The sequence below is a fragment of the Herpailurus yagouaroundi genome, unplaced genomic scaffold (assembly GCF_014898765.1).
Source record: "Herpailurus yagouaroundi ecotype Mexico unplaced genomic scaffold, PumYag 29, whole genome shotgun sequence".
Taxonomy (NCBI): domain Eukaryota; kingdom Metazoa; phylum Chordata; class Mammalia; order Carnivora; family Felidae; genus Herpailurus; species Herpailurus yagouaroundi.
In genome coordinates, this window is record NW_024412377.1 from 16,275,079 (window position 1) to 16,294,459 (window position 19,381).

At 34.0% G+C, this 19,381-nt stretch overlaps 1 long non-coding RNA gene across 1 annotated transcript; it reads left to right on the top strand.

Annotated features, from left to right (window-relative positions):
* Positions 1-4,847: 4,847 nt before the first annotated feature.
* LOC121040871 (uncharacterized) lies at positions 4,848-17,037 on the top strand. Its single transcript, XR_005795482.1, has 3 exons — positions 4,848-4,981; positions 5,204-5,211; positions 17,022-17,037. It is a non-coding gene; the product is annotated as an uncharacterized LOC121040871 (long non-coding RNA).
* The last annotated feature ends 2,344 nt before the right edge of the window (positions 17,038-19,381 follow it).

A 19,381-nucleotide genomic window follows, 5' to 3' on the forward strand; every position in this document is an offset into this window, starting at 1 on the left:
AAAAAAAAAAAAAACACACACACACACACATAAGTAAGTCCTGTAGTGCTGCCTCATTCCTATTTCCTCCTACCCGTATGTTTTATGTAAACTTTACAGTTGTTCTTTTTTTATACATTTTATTCTACTCAAATACTATTTTCATTTATATTCTTTAGAATAAGAAATTTGGAATTTGGTTCTTACAATCTCCAAATATATGTGAAGAAAACAAGCATATAAATGAACGAGAAGGTGGGATTAAATAATGCAATCAGAGTTAATATTTCTTAGTTTCCTCCCATCATAAAAGTAACTTATAATTAGTATAAATCTTTATAGGTCAGTAGGTGAGATGTATAGTGGTGTATTGTTTGTAATAGATACCTACAACACTAAACTAGTTGTATCATTTTTTAAAAATCTATTCTACTGTGGCTTTAAATACATTAAGTAAAATTTTGCTCTACCGGGAACTTGAATGGCATGAAATCTGAAGTTGTTGTCTAATAATAAATCATTTAACTAACAAGTGAACCTAATTCTAGCTATTTATTAGAAATCCACATATCAATGGGAATTTTCATTTTCAACATAAACTTTATGGATGAAATAATGGTATCTTTTAAAATACAGGAGTTTTTGATTGTATCTGGATATTGACTTTGTCACTTTCAAAGTTTTTCATATCATCTCTGCCCATGAAGTAAGTAATGACCCACTATTTACTTAGACAACTTAAAAAATGCAACGTGTCCTGGCATAAAGCAGCCACTAAAATAACATAGCTGACCAGTATTTATTACAGTCAGTATATCATATTTTTATGATTTATGTTAAAATTTACTATTTTCTGGGGGAAAAGATAAAGTGGGCTAAAAACACTTTAAATGTATTTCTTGCTCTTATTATAGTAATGAGTGGGTCAAAAGATCTGCAGAACTGCCTTCCTCCATGTGGTCATTCAGGGATCCAGGCTGTCAGAGAACTTGCCATCCTTACTATATGGCTTCCAAGGTCTCATGTCCTTTTCTCTCCATCAAGATGGAAGAAGAAAAGAGTGTATGGGAAGTGCCATGAACCATATCTGGAAGTGGAGCTCATCACGTGGGCTGACATTCAATTGGCAGTTCAGTAGAATAGAACTTACAGAATATCTAAGTAAAAGAGAATGGGTAATGTCGGTTAGATGTGTATCCAACAATAGGAGGAGAACATTGATTTGGGACAATTGTCACAAATCTCTTTTACCAGTGCTCTTTGTGACTCCATTTCATGGTTTCAACATTCTTATTATATTTGTTGTTGATTTGCGAATAAATAAGATGAAACGTAAAAAAAAAAATTAACGGAAACTGATAGAGCCAAGGTACAGGTCTGTCTGATACATCTCTTCTTTGTCATTTTAACATTCTTCAATATAATTACTGTTAATTGATTATTTTCATTATTATTTTTATAATAACGTTGGAATGTAAGAATTTCCATGTTTAATAATGAATATGCTACCTATTCTATACCTAAATGTATATAAATTCTACCAGAGATGGTGTATCTTCTCATTTCTCAAATTCTTTTTCTGTTATTATTCAGTTAAAGGTCAGGTTCTGCTCTTTTTCTCAACAGACTTTATCCTTTCTCTTTTGTGGAAGTATTTCTTATTTTCCCAAGGATAACCTCTACATTTTAGACTATGACAAAACAAAACACATTAAGATTTTTATATCATAGAGAGTCATCCAAGGTTAGTGGACAGACTTTTCTCTCTCTACAGTGGCTCTTTTATTTGTTCATTCAACAGACATTTGTGGAGCCCCTATTAAGCATCAGTCACTTTTGTGATACAGAAAATAGAGTAGTTTATAAAGCAGAGAAAACCCTGTTTCCATAAGCGATCTTTCATTGTAGTGGAGAACACAGATAATAAATATATATTATATGATATAATGTAAGGTCATTCAAGGGATTTGTTGAAAAGGAAACCAAATAAGGTGGATAATTGTTTAATATTTTTTTACCCAAAACAATGGGATTTTATTTTATTTATTTATTTTTTAATTTTTTTTTTCAACATTTATTTATTTTTGGGACAGAGAGAGACAGAGCATGAACGGGGGAGGGGCAGAGAGAGAGGGAGACACAGAATCGGAAACAGGCTCCAGGCTCTGAGCCATCAGCCCAGAGCCCGACGCGGGGCTCGAACTCCCGGACCGTGAGATCGTGACCTGGCTGAAGTCGGACGCTTAACCGACTGCGCCACCCAGGCGCCCCAATAATGGGATTTTAGATACAGTTATCACTAAAGTCCTTTATCAAGATTTGGCATTTGAGCAAAAAACCTGAATGAAATCTAGATAAATGGGAACTACCAGACTTACTAGTATTTTATATAGAACTTTCTCAAGTCGCAAGTACGCAGTTATGGAGTTTGGCTGTTTTGTGATAAATTACAGACTGGATGAACTATAGAAGGCAGCTTTGTAATGAGCAACTGCAAGTAATGGAAACGTTAATTAAGTTTGTTGATGCACCTGCTGGTGCTGTTTGTTGCATTTCTAACTTGGAGGCAGGTGAACCAGGTAAGTTTGCAGGTGATCAAAATTTACCTGTGACTTAAATATATAATCAGGTAAAGTTTTCTGCACATGGATATACACAACTGACCAAATAATTGAGAATTTGTTATTTTTTGACATAGATAAACTAAATTGTACCAACCTTGCCAAGAGAAGTTCTATAAATAGCAAATTTTGTAATACTATTTTGTAATTATTATTAGTTCACTTCTTATATTGTAGATCATACTACTGAAAAGACGACTGGAACCATTAAACAAATATAATATGGCCATACTATTACCTATAAAATGAACATAAAATAGTCTTTCAAAACTTTCTGGAAGTTTGCATTTGTTGACTATGTCTTCAGAAAAACTAAGTATTACACCATTATTTATATAAAGGAAAGCTTTCTGATTTCTGTTCATAAGTATTATGCAAACTTAGTGAGAAGTACAAAGGACCAAGAAGATGAATTCATTTTATGTTAAGTTGATTCGTGTTGGTTGGAAGAAATCAAGGTTAGTGTTGGAGAAACAGTATAAAACTCTAGTTTTTTGAGAGCAGCTTTTAAAATCATCAGATATAGCACAGATGGCAAGATATCAGAAATAAGAGATATCTTGGAATGGAATTTGAAGTGAATTTTAACGGTCATAAGTAAAGGAAAAAGTGTTAAGAATACAATTTTATTGGCTGATGCTAGCATTCAGAAGTAGAAGTACCAAAAGAAATAAAATTCAAGAATAGTTTATATTTTATACAAGCTATAATTTCCAGCATCTGGAAGCTTACAACATAGAGTAGACATCCATGTGTCTTTCCCGGAATGGACTGAATCGCCTTGTCGATATCTACTATTGACATTGTTATTCTTAAGTGCCTAGAAGTAAAAGTAAATCATTTATAAAAATTCCCACGTAAAAAAGAATAGGAAAGATGTGAAGTTGTACCTGAATCAGAATTTTAGATATTATAAGGAAGTTCCCTCCTTTCAATTCTATGTCAGTTCAATGGAAAGCACATGCTTTTTTGACATCTAATGCTTTTTTTTTTTTTTTTTTTTTTTCCTGTCCTCTTACTCCATTAACCATTCCTCAATCTCTTTTCCTGGTGTCTCAATTTCTTTTCTTGCCAATACTCAGCACATGTTGCCTTTATGTGATGTTTAAATTCTGAGTTTATAATTTCATACTGTTACTATGTCTACTTAAAATTCTGCATGTTGGTATCAGCTTCATTCATTATTTTTATTATTTCCTATTTCCATCATTGATTAGAAGTTGTTTCATTTCCAACAATAAGTTTCATGTACTTGTGACTGTGTATGTGTTTTTGTTGTTAATTTCTAATTTTATGCATTCCAACAATAGAGGCTATATTTTATGTATTTCTTACGATATCTTGAGAATTCCCTGATAAAGGGTTAACATCTCAAATCAATAAAGAACTTATCAAATTCAACTCCCCCAAAATAATTAATCCAGTTAAGAAATGGGCAGAAGACACGAACAGACACTTTTCCAAAGAAGACGTATAGATGGCTAACAGAGTCATGACGTTTGCTCAACATCACTCGCCATCAGGAAAATACAAATCCAAACCTCAACGAGATACCATGTCATACCTGCCAAAATGGCTAAAATTAACAAAACAAGAAACCACAGATGTTGGCAAGGATGTGGAGAAAGGGGAACTCTCTTACACTGTTAGTGAGAATGCAAACTGGTGCAGTCACTCTGGAAAACAGTATGAAGGTGTCTCAAACAGTTAAAAATTGAACTACACTATGACCCAGAAATTGTACTACTAGGTATTTACACAAAGGATACAAAAATACTAATTTGTAGAGACATATGCATCCTAATGTTTACATCAGAACCCTGATGTTTACATGAATGGATAAAGAATATGTGGTATGTATATCTATATATAGAGAGAGATAAATATATATCTATCATATATTAATATTAATGTAATATATATTAATATAATGTTTCATATATGTATTATATATATTAGTAAGTATTAATAGATCATATTTTTGTATTACTCAGCCATCAAAAAGAATGAAATCTTGTCATTTCCAATGATATGGATGGAGCTAGAGTGTATTATGCTAAGTGAAATAGGTCACAGAAAGACAAACACTATATTATTTCACTTATATGTGGAATTTAAGAAACAAAACTGATGAACATAGGGGAAGGGAAAAAGAGAGAGAGAGAGAGAAACAAACATACAAACCATAAGAGACTCTTAACTATAGAGAACATATTGAGGGTAGATGGAGGGAAGTGGGCAGGGGATGAGCTGAGCAATGGGCATTATAGAGGGCATTTGTGTCGAGCACTGGGTATTCTATGTAAGTGACGAATTACTAACTTCTACTTCTGAAAACAATATTACACTATATGTTAACTAAGTAGAATTTAAATAAAAATGTGATAGAAAAAGAATTCTCTTATAGCAGAGTACATAGTCAATTTTTAAATTTTGTATTTTTCTTGTTACTTGTGAAAGATCTATATATATCTTAATTTTTGACTGCTTGATATATATGTTACTCAGATAGATGTTTTAAAATCTTCCAATTGTGTATTTGCTTGTAATTTCATCACTCTTTGCTTTATAATTTTAGGACTATCATTTTAGGTGTCTATAAGTTTAAATAGTCCTGTTCATTGTGTCCTTTAATCAATATCTCTATAAAATTTAAGTACTTGATGTATCTGATTGTTACTATGTCTTATGTATCTTCATGCTTTTGCATTCAAATGAAGTGTATTGTTTTGTTTTTATATCAGTATTCATTTAGACTTAGCATGTTTAATTTATTTTTTTCATACCATAGCTTTTTGGCTACTTCCTCCTAGGTTAGTATTTTTCTTATCAAATATTTTGCATTTCTCATTTAGTTTACTTGTTTCTTCTGGAACTCCTTATAAACAATACCTTGCTTCTTTTCAAGATATTTTGCATATTCTTAAAGTCTCTTTTATTCAGTTTTCCTCTCTTTATTGCTTTGGTTTCCATTCTGGATTATCATCTTAATTCTAGGTTAATATTTTTCTTATTATTTATTCAATGGATTTTCCCTCTTATTGACTGAAATAATTAGAAAGTATTTATTTTTCATAACAACCCCTTTAATTGACCCTTTATACAGCCAGCTCCTCTTGTAAATAAAGGTTTACTCTTATTGTAAAGATGAAACTTTCTTTTCATTTCTGAGATTTTTATATATATGAAATATAAATATTTATTGAATTTACCAGTCACTCATGCAATTGAGTTTTCTAGTGCTGTTTGCAAAATTTATCTTACTGCTCATTTTGTTTGTGAATTATTTTGTTCTGTGACTTTTTCCCATGTTTGGTTTCCTGCCTCTTCAATCCAGTTCTCTGGGATGCTTACTAATAAAATTTTAACTTAGAAGGCCAGGTACTGGGGTGCCCAGGTGGCTCATTTGATTAAGCATCTGACTTCTGCTCAGGTCATAATCTCCCATTTCATGGGTTTGAGCCCCACATTGGGCTCTTTGCTGTCATCACAGAGCCTGGAGACTGATTCAGAACCTCTGTCTCCTTCTCTCTCTGCCCCTCCCCTGCTTGCACTCTCTCTCTCTCCCTCTCTCAAAAATCAACAAACATTAAAAAAAAAAATTAAAGAAAAAGAAGGTCAGATATGGTCCTTAACATTCCATCCTCTGGAGGCTTGGTTTATGGTAGCTAAGTGACTTGTCCAACTCCTTAAAGGATTCTATATCAGGAGGTCAGCTTCTGTTGCAGATAGATCAGATATTCAGCTGTAGAAGTAGCTAGAAAATACTTGTGAGGAGGTAATCCATGCCATTAGTCCATTTAGAGCCTCTAACTATTCCATACTGCTTTGTGAAAGCAATGACGTATCTGAGGATAGAAGCTGGTTTCTATTAATCTACTGGCCGAGTCATCCTTTCCACTGGGTTGTTTATTACCTCTTATACAAATGATGATCTCTGATGGACAGTAACATATGATGCAGACATTCTCACATTTTGTGCCTATGCCTATTAAACCACCCACATTCCTATTCTCTAGAACTCCTTGTCATCAGATTTCCAAAATTGCTACTTCCCAGGCATCTGACCAACTAACATGGCCTGGGCCACAGCTTATGAACTCATGCACCCTTTTAATTCATTAAACTTCTCTTCCACCCAGTGTAAAGGAAAAAGTACACCTCAATAAGTTTTGGCCACCAGAAGGATTTCTCCTCATTACTGATGGGGCACTATTTAGTTTTCACTAAATACAGGCGCTTTCCAATTTTGGTGGCTTGATAATAATTACCTTCTGATGGAAAATTTAGGCTACATGGTCTCTTGATGGTACATGGTTTAGCACTCAGCTTTTCACCAGGATGTGGTACCATTCCAGGAGCATTGCTTGGCTGGGGTTGACTTCTCAGTTGTAGACAGAATTCCCTTGCTCCTAAACACTGGGATATGTACTGCATCTCTCCTGTTGGGTTTCCAGAGGCCCACCCATTGTCTTTATGATAGATACCTCTAGAACCGATGTCAGTGTTACTTTTATTATTGAATACATTATCCATTGTCCATCTCTATTTCTTTTTATTTTTATTAATTAATGATTTTTTTAAAGTTTATTTATTTTGGCAGAGAGAGAGAGAGAGAGAGAGAGAGAGAGAGAGAGAGAACGCACCAGCAGGGGAGGGACAGAGAGAAGGAGAGAGAGAGAGAGAGAGAATCCCAAGAAGGCTTCACACTGTTAGCACAGAGCCTGACATGGGGCTTGAACTCACGAACGTTGAAATCATGACCTGAACCAGTCAAGGGTTGGATGCTTAACTGACTGAGCCACCCAGGAACTTTTTCTTTTTACACCTTAACCTAGTTCATTCATTTTCTCTATGCTGGCACTGACTCAGAAAACATGTTGCATGTTTAATATCATAGAAATCCAGGAGGCAATCAATCATCTGTTCAGGGAAGCTTCAATGTATCTGGTAGAAGCTGCTGAAATATTTTTTGCCTTCTCCCAATCCAGCCTGATTGTGTTAAGATACTTTCGTAGGGTTCCTTCAATTCTTTGCTGGTAAAAATCCATTTTACATAAACAGAAAATCACATAGCAAATTCAGCATTCCACATAGGAAACAGAAATAATTCTGAGTATTTCTAGTTGAAACTGATTGAACATAGGGAATTGCTTGTTTGCCAAATCATTAGTGAGCTAAAGAAATGGAAGTTAGGTCCATTGTCTGTAACAACACATCGCTGCTGCCATTGACCTGGGGCACAAAACTGCTCTTGTCAGTGATAACACTGCTGTCTACACAGAGCCACCACACTCATGGAGGTGGTGACTGAACTAGGAGATTCTGCCAGATGCAATGCAGAATAATCCACTAAAGATTGCCTATAAATTGGCACTGCTACTGAAACGTCGCCTTCTCTGTCCTGCCTTCCAAATTTCACCCAACTGCATCAAGAAGAGTCTGAATTTTACCCCGTCCTCTGGCTACATGCAAGTCTCTAAACATAGATTTTAATCTTCCATTCTCAATAATGCGAGAGTGATCTTAGAAAGGAGTGGGAATAGACCTTGTGTCAGCCGACAACACCTTAAACAAAGGTAGATGATGAGAGTTTGTAAAGGAATTCGAACACCATCCTGTCTTACACACAGTCAATGAATTAATGAGTAGTTATGTAAACCTGGCAAAACCGTGTTGTGATGGCTTGGCAAGCATCTCCTATATTAGTTTCCTGGGGTATCCATAATGAAATACCATAACTAAGGTTGCTTTAACAGCAGACATTTTTTTCCTCACAGTCGGGAGGCTTGAAGTCCAAGATCGAGGTGTTGATAGATTTGATTTAAGGTCTCTCTTCTTGGCTTGCACATAGCCACCTTCTCACCACGTCTTCGTACTTTCTTCGTGTGTATATCCTGGGAGTCCCTGTGTGGGTCCTAATATTCTCTTCCTATAAAGACTTCGGTCACATTGAATCATGGCCCACCCAAAGGGCCTCATTTTAGCTTAATCACCTCTTAACAGGCCCTTTCTTCGAATACAATCATATTCTGGGGTATTGGACGTTAAAGTTTCAACATATGAGTTCTGGTGGGGGCACAATTCAGCCCATAAATCTCCCCTCCCACATGTTTAAAATTAATTTTACAAGCAGATTAGGACCATTTGTATTCTCATAGCTGTTATGAAATTATATGAAAGATCATGCTCGTGTACATTTACAGTAAATTTTACACTAAAGAATCAAAATGAACGAATATATACGTTCTCCACCCGACCTTACAAAATAGCTAGCTGAGTTATTTACACACCACCTTAAGGACATTCAGAAGTGAAGAAGTCCTTTTCCGTTGTGCAGTGGTATATCATCGCCAATTCATCGTGACCCTAGCAATTCACAATGCCTCATTTTACCCTGAGAAACAAACCCAATTTCTAAGGTTCTGAGAAACAGAAATAGCTGTTTTTCACTTGGTTAAAACTAATTAATCTGTTTTCTTTATATATAGAAAGAGGAAACAGGTGCTCCTATGATTTATGAAAGAATGTAGCTCACAATTATTACAGTGAAATACCAGAGTTATGTCAATCTACATTCAATGGTGCAAACACTATGACCATAGTGCAGTCAAGTTCGCAGATCAATGTTTTAAAATTCTAAATAGACTTTGACTAAAGTTATTTTAATTATGCTAATCTAAAAGTTTCTCAAATGCTCCCACTGCTCATTATCTTTCAGCAAATCGTAACTGTTTTGTGGTACTGACAAACTACATTTTGGAATCGAAGGCCACTGGCATTTTTATAAATTATTTAAATGTAAAAATTGCTGCATAGTGGTTCATGAGAGTCCCTTTCATCACGGCGTTCACAGTGTGAGGATACAGTGACAGATCATTTCTAGGTAGAATCAAGGTGAGAAGTTTGCTCCAATTACTGCACAGAATTCCAGTAATAAAAGGATATTTTTTTGCTTAAATTGGCAACACAGAAGGAAAGGTCAGCTCTGGCATACGTTTGAGTATAAAAGTGAGCTTATTAATTTGGCTTCTTATACACAAATATAACAAATAGGTCATTTCTGATACACTAACTGACTTTTATCTGAGGTAAAATAATGAATAAATTAAGAAAAGGTGATGCAATATTATACAAAGCTATTTCCAAGTAATTTTGGGTATATCACAAATGAATAATAATTAACAATGATTTTAGATGTATTTAAGTAATTAAACCATATACCAATTATTATAGACAGATAGATACATGGATACATACATATCCCATACCCTAGTTGTTTTATATATGTTACATGTGTTTATATGTATAATATGTGTTGTATATGTGTGATGTATTGTTATATGCTATATCCATTTTCTGGATATATATTTACTGGATATATATAAACATACACACACACACACACACATACACATATACACACAGATGGGCATTTGGTTTATTTCCATTTTCTGACTTTGTGAATAAGGCTGCTCTACACTTTGTGTACATATGTTTTGAAATGTAATTCACATACCATATAATTCAGCTACTCAAGGTGTATAATGAAATGTTTTTTGTTTTGTTTTGTTTTGTTTTAGTATTTTGACAGGTTTGTACAATCATCACCAGAAACTATTTTAGGATATTTTCATTATTCCAAAGGGGAAGCTCTATACCAATTAGTAGTCATACCATATCCTTCTACACCATGCCCCAGGCTTAGGCAATCAGCAGTATCCTTTCTATCTGTATAGATTTGCCAATTTGGATATTTCTTATAAATAAAATCATACAATATGTCTGTCTTTTGTGACTGACTCCTTTCATTTATCATGTTTTCAATGTTCATTCATCTCCTTCCATGTATTAGGATTTCATTACTTTTTAGTGACAAACCATATTCCACTGTATTAAAATATATTATTTTATTTATTCATCAGTTCATGGATGTTTGTTTGTTTCCATTGTTTTTTTAATGAATAACGCTACTATGAATTTTAGGTATGAATGTTTGTATGTATCACGTATATACCTAGAATAAAAATTGTGGGGGTCATACGGCAATTCAATGTTTCACCTTTTAAGAAACTGCCAGACTTTTCTAAAGTAAGAGGGTTCCCAGTTTCTCACATTCTCACAATATTTTGTTATCTGTTTTGGATTATAGTCATCCTAGCGGGTGTGGCATAAATGACACTATGGTACAACTGTCTCTTATTCATATGTCAAGTAGAAACAAATACTCTTAAGTTATCGCTAATGATCACTTAAATTGGGCGAGATAAGCCATTGACGTGTGCTGATCTTGCCAATTGCCAACACTCTGCAACCACTGATTTAAACAACTAGCAGAGATACTGAGCAAAGAAGAAAGAGTAAAAGGACACAGAAAGAGTACAGCACTAATGTTCCATTTACTGGATATACCATATTTTATTTATCCCTTCATCACTTGATGGACATTTGGGTGGAACATGAAAGAACAGTAGGGAAAGGAAGATGCATAGTAGCATGAGGAAGAGGTAGGCTTTCATTTCAAAGGAATCCGATTATCATACTATCCCAGGTAAATAATTTTTAATCTAGGATCCTACGCTTAAGCAAATGATCAGACAAATTCAAAAACAAATGACCACATTTTTAGGCATGGATGTTTCAACAAACAAGCAAGCAAAAGAAAACAAAAACAAAGTATGCAAAAAAATCCCCAAGACGCTCCCAGGCACCAGGAAGTTAAGGTAATTCAATGAAGGAATAAAAGGAAGGCAGAGGAACATAGAGCATCTTCAAAGGAAGATACTCAGCAGAGCAGGGAAGGTAAGAACATCCATGGTATACTATGACCTGCATTTCTCTCCCAGCAGCTTCCTCAGCAGGAAGCAGGGAGACTGTGTCATTAACAGTGTAGTCTCCTGAAACAAACGGAAATCTCAGGTTGCCTGACCTGTTTGCGTGGAAATTTGACTGAGAGCTTGGGGAGGGTGTGGAGAGAGTTAGTTTGGAAATACAGCAAAACTATCAGTCACTCTATACACAAAAACTGAAAATAAAAAGTTGTACCTAAAGGCAATGTAATGATAGTACACTGAGCAGCCCAAATTTGTATCCCTAAAACCAAAATAACGCAAGCCCTGCATATTGATTTAACCCAGTGGTGATTTAATGACAACTGAAGATGTAAGGAGAAGGAAAAGGGTATGACATGATAAAAGAAATAAATCCTCCCTTCCCACAATAGGAAATCAATGGGTGCTTGAAAATGATTAATCATTATTGCAGTATAAGCATACAACTTAAAATTATGAGGGAGCATATAAGAAACACAGTAAGGGGTGCCTGGGTGGCTCAGTCGGTTAAAAGTCTGGTCCGATTTCAGCTCAGGTCATGATCTTGCGGTTCTTGAGTTCAAGCCCTGCGTCAGTCTCTGTGCTCAGAGCCCGGAGCCTGTATTGGATTCTGTGCTCCCTCTCTCTCTGACCCTCCCTCCTCTCACATTCTGTCTCTGTCTCTCTCTCTCTGAATAATAAATTAACATTAAAAAAATGTTTTTTAAGGAAACACGGTAAAGAGTTGTAACTACTTACTTCTAGGGAGATGGATGGGGAGGAATTGACACTTGAGATTTTCTACCTTGAATATTCTTCTTTGATTATTTTTAATGTTAATTTGATAAGTATATATTCAGATTATTTTCATTTATATTACCTTTGAAGTATACATTTTTTTAATACATGGCAGGTCACCATAGTGCTATCCTCATTAAGAAAACAACAACAATGCAAAGATAAAAAAACACTGTTACATTGCCTACAGTTCCTTTTCCAATTGGAAAGTCCATTTCTGAGCCTTATCTTTTTTCCTCTTCCTTGCTTTAAAGAAATGTTTAATTCTTAAACATTAAAACTAATTCACAGTCAAAACTATTTATTTACTTACTTATTTCCCTTCAGGTTTATTATCACTCAGTCTACGGCCAGCATCAAATCGCAGGAATCTCACATTACCTTGACTTGATGTCCCGGTGTTCTAAACTTGTTTTCGTATTTCTGTCAGAGAAATCTGTGTTGGTTTCATCGCTATCCTTCTATCCAGAGTCTTTGTCCATGATCTTCCTCTCTTTTTCCTTTGTGATTTAAGTTCCCATCCCTGGGCGTCACTCTCTGCATAAAGACTTTCTATATTAAAAAAAAAAAAATCAGCATTATAAATATATGTTCTGCATTGGTCTCTTGTCACCATAAATAGTATGTTATAAGTTCTCCACATCCCAAGCAGCACTCTGTGCATAAAAAGTAATAGCCATGAATATAAAATCTGAGTAAACTATTAAAGCAATTCTTATTGAAATGCGGGTCAAGGACACTTCTGTGACTTGTATTCAAAGGTAATTTCCCCAATCTTGATTAGTCACATGGAGACCTTCTAATAATATTGTTTGTTTTCTTCACAACAAGAAAACAAATGTACTTATTCAAAATATCTTAATTTGTCTTTTTCTACAATTCAGTGAATCATACAATTGACTTTTTCTGTATATATACTTAATAATCTGCACACGCGTTCACTCGCACAAACCGAAGAAACCCACAGAACATTAGGTACAAAATAGACTTTCAAAAGTTTAATTTCCAAGTACACATGTTATTTTATTTACATTATGAGACACTTTTTATTTCACTTGACTGAATTTCTTAAAAATCTATTGACTAGCTAGTAGGATTATCAAAGCATAATTTTTTAAATCATGTTCCCGAATGTAAACACTTACAGGAAATGAAAATTCATTTCTCTATCCTTCAAGGTCTTCTAGCTGGACTAAGAAGTAAATTTGTATAAGGGGCACCTGGGTGGCTCAATTGGTTAAGCATTTGACTTCAGCTCGCCTCATGATCCCATGGTTCCTGAATTCTATCTCTGCTTAGGGCTCCCTGCTGTCAGTGCACAGAGGGCTTCAGGTCCTTTGTTCTTCTAGCTCTCCACCCCTCCCTCACCCCCTCAAAAATAAATAAACGTTAAAAAAAGAATTAAGTTTTCCCAAGATAGGTTAACAGGAGGGGGAAAAAAAAAAAAAAACAGTTTTTATCACCTGTGCACTGAGGTCCAACAATGAATCTCTAGATCTAGAGAAACGACCAAAGCCGGCAGTTTTTATACTTTTTTTGACGAAGAGACAAAAAAATCTGTGACACATTGACAGAACAAAGAAAACTTAACTTGGGGAGCTCCAATTACTAAGGAATTTGAAACAAAATCTGGTCCGTGGTAGTAAATTAGTAAAAAATAACAAGGATTATTTATATAGCCTGCTTGACTCTGAATATACTAGTATCTCTGGTGATTTCCCATGAGACACTGATTTCCTGCTTTCAGAGGGCAGAGGGGCATCTGAGTGTCCTTCTTGCACAGGCTGTTTCTTAAGTAACTTTTATTTTAAATAGTCAATATGCCACTGTGTCACAGTTGGGGACAGCCTGCCTTTGACCCCTACACATTGAAAAAAGGGATATGAATTTCTGGCTCGAAATAGTGCAGCGGTCCACATTTGATCCAGAAACGATACACAAATTTAGTTTCAACACAACAGATGTTAAGGAAACAGAAAACATGTTGACTTGAGGAAAATAAATCCTGTCACAATCAGAAATAGTGCCAGCGAAAACTAAAAGATAAGTTAGATAGGAACAGTAGCTACATAATTATTTATTGCAACTTTCCTAGCCCTACCCATGTGGTACTGGGATAGGGTATTGTTTTTATAAATATTCAGAATATCGTCGTTCTGAAGAACTGACACTAGAGCCTGCAAGGCAATATCTTTGTTCTTGTTACTGAAGGTTCTAATCAGTTGAAGACATGTCCTGGGCTATTGACTAACTCAATTTTACATGCCATTTAGTTAGTTTGTTTGTTTGTTTTTTGTAGTAGTAGTATGGCTATTTTCAAGATTACTATTCAGAGAATGACTTTCCCACTGGTTCACTACCACGATTTTCCTATTTCGAGCAGATTTCTTTGATAAAGCGCACGGACTTAGGTGATAGCAAGACATCTTTGAGTGCTAGTGCTCCAACATCCTAAAGAACCATCAAAGAGCAGTGGATGATGCTCTAACCGATAATTATAACTTAAGAGGATAATAAAAAGTATTGGTGATTGGTGACAGTGAAGCACTCAGTCCTGGCAAAAGCCTTGGTGTCACATGACTAGTTTGCTAATATCTATGGCTGCTGTTCCCAAACTAGGTTTCAGAGACTCCTGGAACTGCGTTAAAGAGGAGGAGGGGAATGCTGCATCCACCTGGCTTTTTCAGACATCAACTTTTAGTTCAACGGTAAAAATATTAGAACTCTGTGGTTTTACAGAAAGTTGGAAAATACACTGCTAATTAGGTTTTTTAATAATAATTTTGGATGAACTAAACTCAATTCTTCTAGCCTTGTACTCAATTTCTGGTTTGAAAACAAAAGATAAGTGCCCAGTGAAACCTATTAACTGCTTGGCTTGCTTGAAATTTCCTGGATCCATCTGTCTCTACTATGATGGATAGTGGAAACCACATCCCTCGTTTCATAAACAGACCTTGAGTTAGCAGATGAAAATGAACATCCACATATCTCAACCCTTCCCAATGTATTACAATTAATAAAACTGTGCATGATTTTTGTTTTGGTAACCTTCTTTACTACTGAAATTGCCTACTAGGTTTTTTTTGAAAATATTATATTAATATTAATTTTCTTGAATTAATATTCTCAAGGTATTTTACATGCAAACTCAATTTTTAAAGCTTACGATAATTATTTCCTTTTTTGATAGTCACATTATCCCACTCTGTCAGTGGGAACTCTACATGTTTAAAACATATCTTGAGGTTTCTGCATGCCGATTCATGGAGGCAACACTCTCAAAGGACATCTAGATATTTTTAATGGAAACTAGTATTACTGATAAAAATATGGGCAGTAAAATTCATTGACTATCATTCCATAATACTGGTGCTGGGTAGGGTGGCCCACTCTAGGACACTGGGGTTACTTACAAAGCCAAAAATTATTTGTTTGTATTTTTAATGTAATGATTTCATATCAGTAATTCTCTTTTAAATTTAAGCATACAAAATATTGTACTCTCATTTACTTAATGTAAATTGCTAAATGATTTTTTCTATAATAGGTTTACTAAAACCTTTATGTCTTCAGTCTCTTGTAATTGTATACGCTTCTTTTTTATAACCCTTAGACAACTCACTGTTTACCATTCTATGGTCATTTTATTGACCTTGAGTTCTTTTAGTAAGACTCTTGCTTGCTGTCTAATTACAACTTACAATAATCTGTGAAGTGTTATAAACTTCTTATCTAAAATAATCAAGTTAAATAAGGATTTATATAACAGAAAATAATGTCAAAGTTAAATATAGTCTTTATTTTTCCAGATAATTTGATTTTATGAGTTTACTTCTCTTTCAATGCAGATTTTCTCATTCCTACATCATCACAATATAAATAATTTGCATTAATTCTGCCTAGAAAATACTGTATTTTATGACATAATTACTCAATTCAAACAAGGAATCAGGTATTAACATAAGAAATTGAATATTGCTCATGATTTGATTAACAAATATATAATTGCAGAGAATGCCTCTTTCCAGCTATCACTAATCAGGCTGTCTAGATTTTGAAGGTCAAAGGAAGAAAGTAATAGAAGTTAGCCAATCAGTCAACTCAGTAATGGTAGACACAAAGGTCAAATATAATTATAAAGTGGTGGGAAGGAAAACTAAGTGGATTCTTAATGTTTGATTCCTTATGGTTAGATTTTTAAAATATATATATATTCATCTATAAGATAAGTGTATTCATTAGTGGAAAAAAAAGATGTTATGTTCAATAGCTTAGCATTTGTGCTCACTAGTTGGTATGTGTGTCTCTACCCTGCGTTGGGGAAAAAGCTAAACTATATATACAAAGTAAATAAAATATGTTCAGAGATCACCAAGACGAAAGATGATATCAATGTAAGCTTAAAAACAAACAAATAGGCAAGCAAATAATATATCATTAACATATATATATTCCATTATGTATATTCCAAATATATACTAACAGCTCAGAATGTGCAGAGCACTCAGACAATGTTTTAAAGACAATAGGCTTCAGCTGGAGAGAGGAGAGCCCTTGCTTTTTGCTCTGTGCAAAGCATCTCAAAGTATGGTCCACTGACAAGGGCTGGTCTAAAGCCTGTCACTGCTCTGCTCAGAGAGCAGGAGACTATGAATGAGCACTTATGTTAATGATAAATTGAGAGAGCAATTTATTTTCTGATGACCCTAAAAATGCAAATTCATATTTGTATTTAATGTTTGTAATTCAATTTCTCTAGTGGTTAGCTTTAATTGTATTATATAAAAGTATCAGTCTATAAAGAATCAAGTTAAGAAAATCAAATGTACTATATTCTAAATCAATGACTCACAAATTACAGCCTATTGGCCAAAATTTGGCCGGCATATGAACATTTTCTTATAGTTTTATTAGGACATGGCATTGTAAAGGTATACATAGCATTTTAATAGTAAATCCCTATGAAATAAAACATTTTTGCCATTTAAATACTGAAATATTTTAATCTATTTTGAAATCATTATGGTTATATAAGAATTAGTCATATACATTCTGTATATAAAATTTTTCATATACCAATTTTCATATACCAAGTTTTCAATTTAAGATTGATTATATTCTTAGACAATGAAATACATAACATTGGCATCGTATATATAATTGATGCTTAAAAATCTGTGGAATAAACAAACAATAAGCTACTCCATGAAATAAAATAGAACACAGATACGTAAACTTTCCTGAAAGAGGTAGAATTTGGCAATAGATTGAGAAATCATCTTAAGATTCTTAACTTTATTGATAATTATGGTACAAGATTTCCTAATAAAATAGATACTGTATTTAAATATAAGATTTCAAAATATGTTTTCCCTTACTTAGCATCACTGGAAGTTTAAACCCTTCCTATTATTTACATCAGGTGATTTCAGGTTTAAATATAGTGTTTGTATATCACGATTGAGTGTGAACCAAAGTATTTAGTGGCTCAAAAAAAAATGGTCTTACTAAAAGTACCATAATTTTCTAGTTAATATATCTTTCAAGATATTTTTATCTGTTCTTTCTCTGTTTTTCTTCCTTGTCCTCACTTGGGACAGGGATTGACTTGAATTTGGTAATTTTTTGTCTGTTTTTTTTTTTTTTTTTTAACTCTTGAAGCCAGTGTCAAATTAATTGGCAAGCTTTTCCCATAGTAGTTGGGCAAAGGATTCTACTGAGTTTGTCTGACACTCAGAGCAATTAATAACAACTATAAACTATTCTAGAATTAAGAATTTTATAGAGCTGAATTAAATAAAACCCAAATAGTATACTGCCTGGCTATAATATCATAATATTATAACATCACACAATTAATGTCATTATCATCTAAAATATATATATGTGTATATATATATATATATATACATATATATATATACATATATCTATAATAAAATCAAAACAGAAAACACAATAAAACAAAAAAATAGGAAATATTATTTTTCAGCATCAGAATGTTTTGTTGAATGATTAATATTTATGTCCATACATTTTGTTTTCCTAATGTTTCTTAGAATAGTGTTCTTTCTGTTCTTTAGTCACTACATATGCAAATAGTAGCAAATTAAAACAATGAAAATGCAATAAAGTCTCAATAATTTATTTGTCCTATTCACTTATTTTTTTCATATTGCAGACTTTAAAAAATATACCTTAAGAAATACTTTATATAAAATGAAACACTCAGATATTAAATACGATGCAATCAGTCTTCATGAATGTATATCAAGCCAAAATACCTCACTATCCCAGAAATTATCCTCTTGGTGTTTCCTGCTCATTCCCATCACGTTTTTTAAATTTCATGTTACATGCATTAATTCAATAAGATAGGAAAAAGAGGGGCGCCTGGGTGGCTCAGTCGGTTAAGCGGCCGACTTGGGCTCAGGTCATGATCTCGCGGTCCCGGGCTCTGTGCTGACAGCTGGGAGCACGGACCTGTTTCAGATTCTGTGTCTCCCTCTCTCCGACCCTCCCCCGTTCATGCTCTGTCTCTCTCTGTCTCAAAAATAAATAAACATTAAAAAAAAAATTTAAAAAAAAAGATAGGAAAAAGAAATAAAAGACATAATGATTAAAAAGGGAGAAATAAAACTCTGAATTCTGAGATGTCATTGTATTCATGGAAAACCGAAGAAATTTACAAGAAAAGTATATGACACAATATTTGAATTTAGTAACATTTCAGAATGCAAAGTTAATATTAAATTAGGGGCACCTGGGTGCCCGGTCAGTTAAGCATCTGACTTCGGCTCAGGTCATGATCTCATATGTCATAAGTTCGAGCCCCTTGTTGGGCTTTGGGCTGACACCTCAAAGCCTGGAGCCTGCATCAGGTTCTGTCTCTCCCTCTATCTCGGCTCCTCCCCCGCTTGTCCCCCCAACCTCTATCCCTCAAAAAGAAATGAACATTAAAAAATATATTAAATTAAATTATATTTCTGTATGTTAACAAAACATTGAAGCTGACATTTAAAAATACTATTTAAAGTAGAATAAAAACTTTCAAATGCTAAAGTATAAATTTAAAAAACAAGTGCATAATTTTATAAACTCTAAGCTATAAATCTTTGATGATATAAATTGAAGAAGATTTAAATAACTATAGAAATATACCAGGCATAC